This window comes from Syngnathus floridae, chromosome 19 (assembly GCF_059516105.1).
Source record: "Syngnathus floridae isolate MCC-2025c chromosome 19, RoL_Sflo_1.0, whole genome shotgun sequence".
Lineage (NCBI taxonomy): Eukaryota > Metazoa > Chordata > Actinopteri > Syngnathiformes > Syngnathidae > Syngnathus > Syngnathus floridae.
In genome coordinates, this window is record NC_142431.1 from 3490852 (window position 1) to 3499282 (window position 8431).

At 40.6% G+C, this 8431-nt stretch overlaps 1 long non-coding RNA gene across 2 annotated transcripts in view; it reads right to left on the minus strand.

The window, feature by feature from the left end:
• LOC148381681 (uncharacterized) overlaps positions 1-1742 on the minus strand; it is a 76704-nt gene extending 74962 nt beyond the window's left edge. For both annotated transcript variants that reach the window (XR_015854463.1, XR_015854462.1), the window contains exon 1: positions 1516-1742. This is a non-coding gene — a long non-coding RNA (uncharacterized LOC148381681). The remainder of the gene's footprint in view (positions 1-1515) is intronic.
• Positions 1743-8431: the final 6689 nt, after the last annotated feature.

Below are 8431 nucleotides of genomic sequence, written 5' to 3' on the forward strand. Positions count from 1 at the left end.
AAAAATTCATTAAAAAATCCATTAAAAATAAATGTGTTTTACATAAGACTTTGCCCCAGGTACAAGAGAGGAGGGGGGATGAGGCAGAAGGGAGAGAAAGGGGGACAGTAAACGTGGAGGGGGGGGGAGATTGTTAGCTTTGAGGTCAGATGAATATCAGAGCCCAAATACTGTGGATACAATAAACACACAAACACTCACAAGATGTTCAATGCGGAGGAAAATGGGGATAAACCGACAAGATCAAATATAATGATCAGTAAATGGAAATACTTCTATTAAAACAATGAGTATTTTGTGATTGTGTATTAATTGGAATACAGATTAAATTATTTTTCAGACATATTTGGGAGGAATATCACACGCAGGGAGTGAGAGTTTAGAAAAGTACTTATCCACCCATAAAAAGAAGCCATGCACGTTATATCCCGCGAATATCATCAACATGATTGGCTAATTAGGGTCATGTGACCATAATTAGTGACCCTGTAAAATAAGCTACTGTAAATACGTATGTGGAAAATAAAAAAGAAACTGCCGAGTGATGATGCGGGGTTCATCATTTGGATACAGCTGATAAAATTTCAGGCCTATTTAAAAAAATCTAAATCAATCAAGTCATCCTGGAATAGACCATCCAGCCATTCAAGAGTTGCCCTGAATTTATAAATAGCCATCAAGATAACATGTGATTTAACACCTAATAAAACACTAATTTGAGCATATCAGCAAAATAAAATTAAAAAAATCTGCCTCTCTGGCTCTGGAGTCAAGGTTAGGATAAAAAGTTCAAACAAGTATGAGAAATAAGATGTGCGCTATCATGCAAGAATGACTGATCAATCGAGAAATGTGTCTGATGCAAGCTAAGTGCAAGCTAAGTGTAAAATCAGAAGCCAAACATTGGATTATCATGACAGCACATAAATAGTTTCTACTCCGAGTATGTATTTGAACTTCTCAGGTATCAGTCATCATCCACCATGGCTTGTATAGCCAAGTGGGGGAAGGATTAAGAAGATGTCAGCAATTGGAATCGCAATCCACGGTGAGGAAAAAAAAAAAAAATGTCGGATTTAGGGGGGCTGGGGAAGGGCATAATGTGAAAGGCAGGAAAAAGCAGCACCCGCAGAGTCAGAACCCCAAGTCAGCAACATTCAACGCAAAACATCAAACATCAGCCAACACATGCAACAAGACACTTTGATCTCGGCCAGACTCCGGCAGGAAGCCGGCATCTTTCGAAAATCCTCCGAATGTAAATTAATTTACGCGAGAAAGGGGGCCCCTAAGCGTCGGTGTGCATCCCAACAGCAACGAAGCTTGAACCCCAACTTAGCCTACGGAGACACTTCAACCCTGGTCGGTCAATCTAAATTTAGCTCGCCGTGCACATGTTCCACCACCGATTTCACACTATCTGCACACTCAGCACTTTATATTTCGTCAACTCCTTAAACTCACAGTTTGCAATATGTCAGGATAGAGGAGATAAATATTTCAAGAAAACAATACCTTGCATTGTAGCATGGTGGTGGCTGCATTATGCCTTGGGCTGGTTTTTCTTCACTTCACCTTAGGCCTTAAACAAGAGCCAAGGAATTATGAGCAGCTCCAAAAACCAGTCAGTGCCAGCTCAAAGCAACCAAGCTCCTGCTAGAAATAAAAAAAAAAGATCATAAAATCCTTGCTAGAGCAGATTAACTTTACTGGAGTTCTTGTTAAACAGGTGGCAGGTGTGTGCCGACACCCTTTTAGATGAGTTTGAATCTGATTGGTTGCTTTTGAACAGCCATGTAAGGGTGTGCACAATTTTGAAACTACATTATCTCAGTGTTTATTTTTCTTGAATTAATTGTCTTGTCTGTAAATAAAATTTATTATTATTATTAAACTGACAATTTATGATATAGCACTTGTTGCCAGCATTAGCGAGTGCCCGATATAGTCTGGCAAGACCCATTTAATTTTCAAACAATGATTTAATAATCAAAAATGACCACACAGTTTCAATAAAAGCAAAAAGAAATGTTGATTATCTAAACCACAGGTGTCAAACTCAAGTAAAAATACAGATTTTTTTTTTTTAAGACTTGAACAAATTTGCATGATTCAAAATGTGATTTCAGCAACACGGTTAGGTAAAGGTGCAAGTCGAAAAGAAGACCTCAGGTCACATCACAAAATATCCAGGTTACAGCCAAGCACATGCGTGCCCTCGTCCCAGTGCCATGCTTGTCTTTGCCGTGTCAGTGTCGACGATCTGAAAATATATGAGCGCAAAAATCTTCTCCTTCACACCGAGAGACACGTCGCATACGTCCCTCCAACCTGCCTGGAGGTCCTATAATCTTTTTACAATGTGTTGAAACAGAGCAATAAATCTGTTAGCTTACAATCTAATTTCCCTGGCCTTTTCCGGGAATCCTCATAAACTTTTGGCGCCCCCATTAACAGCCCTATTGAATCAGAGTGCTTAATCTGCTTCCAGGTGAGGGGTCAGAAAATGAATGCTTTGATATCCATCAGAGTGACGGGAGCAGAGAAAACTGGGTGAGGGAGAGCGTTGCGGAAAAGGGCAGCGTCTTTTCCCCATAGGTCAATCGCAGCCAAGAGAGTCAGTCATCCTCTTTTTTCCTCAACGTGGCTCTCATTTTCCATTTAATATGGACATCCAATTAATGTGACCGTGTCTGAGGCAGCCTGCATTCTGATGAATTATTGCCCATCATCTTCCCTGTTATAGGCCGATGAGACAAAAAAGGAGAGGAGATAGGAGAAGGTGGAAAGGAAAGGGATATGTTCTTGCATTATTTGGAGCAATGACAAGGAAGTTTTCAAAATTTCCTTTAGAAAAAAGTCATTAAGAAATCACACAGATTAAAAAAACAATAAAAAGGAGGGAAAAAAATGAAAGAAAAGTACCAGAATTGACCAGTGGGTGGCAGCATAGTGAAGAAAGAGACGTAATTAAAAAAAGAAAGCTAATTTAACAGTTAGGTTACTTTGCAAAAGTGATGCCACACCTGAGCAGATTTTAAAAAACATTAAAAAGGAGGGAAAAAATGAATGAAAAGGAAAAGTACCGAAATTGACCAGTGGGTGGCAGCGTAGTGAAGAAAGAGACATAATTAAACAAAAGAAAACTAATTTAACAATTGTCTTACTTTGCAAAAGTGATGCCACACCTGAGCAGATTTTAAAAAACAATAAAAAGGAGGAAAAAATGAATGAAAAGGAAAAAGTACCGAAATTGACCAGTGGGTGGTAGCATAGTGAAGAAAGAGACATAATTAAAAAAAAGAAAGCTAATTTAACAATTAGCTTACTTTGCAAAAGTGATGCCACATCTGTTCTGTCCTTTACATTGTTGAAAAAATAATCTTCCCATGATTATAATATGATTTCTCATCTCCATGGAGACAGAAGACCTCGTAATCTTAATGATTACATTTGAGACCAAATATTAACCACAAGGTCAGATAAGGTTGGCTCAAGTGTGCCTGGTGTTTGTATGTTCAACCAAACCATATTAGGTTAAGGCGGGTTATTAAACCTAGACAGCAGCGCCTTATTGTGGTCACAGCACCGGGGATTTGTCATTGTCATTTGTACCTATCATTATCCAATTAACACCGTGTCGGCCCACAGCCAAACACACACTCAATGTGTGTGTGTGCAGAAATAAAAGGAAAGTTTTTGTGTGTTCTGTTGTAGCTGTCAGACAAAACTAAAAATGGCCAAGTTAATAAGTATCAAAACAGACTTTGCCCACATCTGTAACATTTTAAAGGGCCAGTCAAATGTGCAATTCATTAAATATTAATATCTATGAAGAGCTCTGCAAATTCCCCTGCTCTGCTCTTAATATGTTCTCCTTATTGCATGAATCCAGGAAATACTTCTATTCAAAGCCCTCTGATGTTAAAATCTCTCTTATTAAAAGTCAGATTTTTTTTTTTGTCTGGATTTGTCAGAACCTTCAGCTATGAGAAATCACAGATATCAAGTCACCATAATAACAAACAATGATTTTTTTTGCAACAGAAAAACACGTCAGAGTCACTTAGTTTCATTTTTATTTTATCTTCAAGGGTCCAGACAGGGAATAAATCCAAGGGGAGGGAAGGTGCTATGGATTTCCTGCTGGAGCAACATGTCAGCAACTTGGTATGCTTTCACTTTCAGACTTTTCAAGACGACTTAAAAGGATCTGAGCTGCCATTTTGTTTGATTTCCTCAAGGTAAACCCTCTCATTTTAGTCATCACGACTTTGATCATTAAGAGATTAATAGATGGAACGATTAACAGCCGATCGGTTTGCTTCTACGAAATAAGTATTCTGGCCATAAAGGAAGATGTTTCTGCAGCGTCTGTAGAGATGTGTTTTAAAAGGCATAATGTTCCCTGACATCCCACAGTTAAAGTATCATAGAAGCAGCATGATCGCCCTTGGCGAGTAGGAATGAGACTGCCTGGGGCCTTTCGCTCTGGGCAAGAGTGTGTGTGTGTTTGTGTGTGTGTGTGAACATGCAATATTCTCAGTCATCAGCCTAAACAGTTAACCAGGATGCTCATGGGAGAGAAAAGGAGGACCAAGCAGACGGTTCTCAGTCGCCTGTGTCGGACTCCTCCTTTAATGAAGGAGGAAATTAAGAGCAAGGATGAAAGGAGATGAAGAAATCCTTGCGATAAGTCGACTCTTGTTATCTCGTTATGCTTTCCCACTAGCCCCCCCAACCCCCCACCCCTCCCATCCTGGCTTATGTGGCCGCCAAGCGCGCTGGGATCTCCATTAGCAGCGAAGCTTTGCCGCATGATGTTTGAGACCATTGCTGAAATAATCAAGCTGATTTATAATATTCTCTGCTAAATTATTCAAATGGTTCAGGCTCAGAAGTTTCAGCAAATTGCTGCCCCCCCTTTTCCTCTTGAAGCGTTCAAGTGCGAGTGGTAACAATGTTCACTGCCAGCTTCTGCAGGCCTGCTCCTTGCTAATTAGCATATTTCCCTATAACGAAAGAAACAATTAACGGTGGACGACAATACTGCAACATACATGACGCCGAGATGATGATTATTTTCTTTCCTGGGTCGGTTTGTCGTGTTGTTGGCTCATTTGTAACTCAAAATGTAATATAAGCGAAATTGAAGGAATATTACCCAAAATTTAATTAAAAGCAAATAAGACTGTGTCACGATGTGAGTTAAGAAACTATTTTCACTAATATTTTCACTAATAAGATTTATATATATATATATATATTTTTTTTTTTAATTATATATATATTTTTTTTTTTTCAAATATTTTCACTAATAAGAAAATATTTTTATAACGCAAATTTAAAAACTTTTCCTTCAACTATTCAAGGATGACTTATCTTCCACCATGCAGGAATTTGTATGTTTTGATTGCCCGGGGTAACTACACAAAAATGACATGCCCTATTTCCATAAATCTTTAGAGACGTTGCAAATGGGCCAAGGATGATACAAATTGTTCAAAGATGCTAGTTTTAGCACTCAAAATCCAGCAGAAGAAGTATGGGCTGCATCTTCTCAACCACCTCGGAATGGAAGACTAAAAGAATAGTGAGAGGACAGAAGGGTCAGAAGTATCACGGTGCCTTATGTGAGTCCACTCAGCAGATGAAGTCATTTCACACTCGTCTGTGAGTGAAATGAGAGCTCCGTGATAGCGTCCGACTCCGTCAGTGGAGCTTTTGATCTTGCCAAGCGGCGCAGAACCGATCTTCTGTCCGACTTTCTTAGAGCAAATCAGTGCCGGACCATTGGAATTATTCCGTGTGTGCCTTCGAAATGTTGCAGAGCAAAGAGTTCAAAGCTGAGGGGGGTTGGATAGGATGAGCTAGGATGATAGGATGTCAAATCACATCCAGAGAATTGAATGTTTTTATGTCTTCAAGATGACCGTGGAGAGGTATAACAGAACCTGACCACGGTTTTTTGCAACAAAAGCAGAGTCGATCGCCCGAACCTTCAGTCCCGATTTTTTCCCGAGTGGTTAATCCCCCAAAGTGAAGCCCACCCCCCCCTCTCCCAAGTGTTTATGTGGCACGCAGAAACATGCAAGGAGGAGAGTTGAGCCATGAATCATAACTATTATCATTAGGTTAAGCACCAGCCAAGCCCAAAGGCGCTTGGAGCTCTCTGTGGAGAAAGAGCACTTTAAATGAGCCTGATTGTTATTATTGTCCTCCAAATGAGCACGATTAGTATTGATGTCTAAATGAGCATCGAGGTTATTATTGCCTCACCGATTATTGTTATTATTGTGGCGGCTTTATGAGGGGAACGCCTGTCCTCGCATCGTTCACTTTTAATTCCACGGGCTGCCTCTTTAACTAACCGTGGCCCCGCATGGTGCCTTATACATGAACGTGTGTGTGGACACAAACATATGCATCTCTACGTTAATCTCACTTTTATTTTAAAAGCAGTGAAAATTCAATCCATTGAATAATTTTCAAACTAAGAGCACCATCTAGAGGAGTCGGAAGACATTACAAGTGCTTCATGAAGCTTCATTTGCTGTTTCATTCATCTTAACATCATTTAAAATCGACTATTATATACAAAAATTGCTTGAAAATATTTTTAAATGGTATAACCAGAGGGGCATTGGGTTTAACAGGTTTTTATTAGATTAGAGTTTTTTTTTTTTAGGTTGGAGGGCACGTGCACGTGTTTGTACGTGCACTTGCATGTGTTTGCGTGTCATGGCAACTGTCAGATCTGTTCGCCGATTGGCGAAAATGACAAGCTCACAAAACGCCGTGGGAGGAGAAAGTCGAGGTGGGATGCCGGGCTGTCATTCACAGCCAATCATGAGTCAAATCAAAAAACCGGGCCTCCGCAATCACACAAACCAAAGCTGTAAAATATTTCGGCATTTTTTCACAGAGACAAACACACATTTAGTTAAAAATCTTGCTTGGAACACACACACAGTCTCCACTCTTTACACAGACAGACATTCAGTCTGACAGAGTAATTATGACGTCCCACTCCAAAGGAGCCCAGGGCTGAGAGGTGAGAGTTATTGATCCCACACAGGAGGAAATTTATCAATGTCCAAGCATTCAGCTCTGACAGGAACCCAATCCACTTAGAGCACAATGTTCAAACTGTTTTAATACCCCCCCTCCCCCTTTTTGAAACTTTGCAAGAAGAAAGGCCTGTGATTCTTTCCCATCGTGTTGTTCCTGTTATATTATTACGTTCAAGTCTCTCAACGTGTCAGTTAGTAAGATTTCATTGCTCCTGAACGGCCTCTAATGATTTCCCCGTGATGAGGGTGACATTTTATCAGTTGGTGTTGGATCAACAGAGTAAACGGTGGTGACAGACTGAATGAATTTATTGAGATGTTGTTGCAGAACAGCATCTTCAATTAGTCCCTGAGGTGGTGTAGAAGTCTTTATAGCGTTACCCAGATTCATCTGTTTGCAAAATATAAAAAGCATCATTAATAATTATTGCATTATAAAAATGATAGTGATGAAGGAAGCCCCACCAAAATGTGGTCATTCATCTTCTCTTCCATCGAGCACCTGTGGACATCTTGCCGCACCCCCGAGGTGACGTCCACCTTCATTTTTCTCCGACAATGAGTGGAATCATTTCCCCCTCGCTCGCACGCCTCTCCATCATTATCGACACGCGATTATCGATCAGGACCTCAACGGGTAAATTAGTCAAACGTTCAAAAGATGTTGATGCAGGTTGTTTACACGGCGTGATCTATTCTGGAAATTCTCCCGTCAAGTCCATCCATTAGGTGAATGCAGATGAGCGGCCCCGTTCCTCAAGGGGTTCCTAGCCCACATTAGTTCAAGGAAGCATCCGGGTGAAATCTCCAACACTGAAGTTAGAAGAGCCAAAACAGCTGCCTCACTTTTTTTTTTAATGTTTGTCCCCGAGGCCTATCCTACTAAAGAGAAGTAATTTGGCTTATCTTATCCCAGAGACCTAGCAGCTGCTTTTTTATTCTTTTTTGTGAGGTCTTTTTTCTCATTTAGTCCAACAAAGATTGTCCTCATAGATTGACCTTCTCTCATGCCCGTAGGCCGTTGCCCTCATGCCAGTAACTAGATAACACACTCTATCAGAGATTTGAGAAAATCATTGGGAAAGCAGTGGTGCTGATAGTGGCATCAATCCTAACCTGACACCAGGCTGGGTCAACCATTTATCTCCGCACACCGCCTCTGGTCACAACGGCGGCCATCTTGCGCCGCGACATCCTTCTTTAATAACCTTGACCGCGTCTCTTTGCAGATTGAGAGGCGCGACGGCACTCGTCGGGTTTGCCTTTTAACCCGAGAAAATCGCAATCTTTTACACATGTTTCGAAACACGCCATCAGATTCCACACGCAATAAGAAGTCCAAACTCACAAACTCGTTA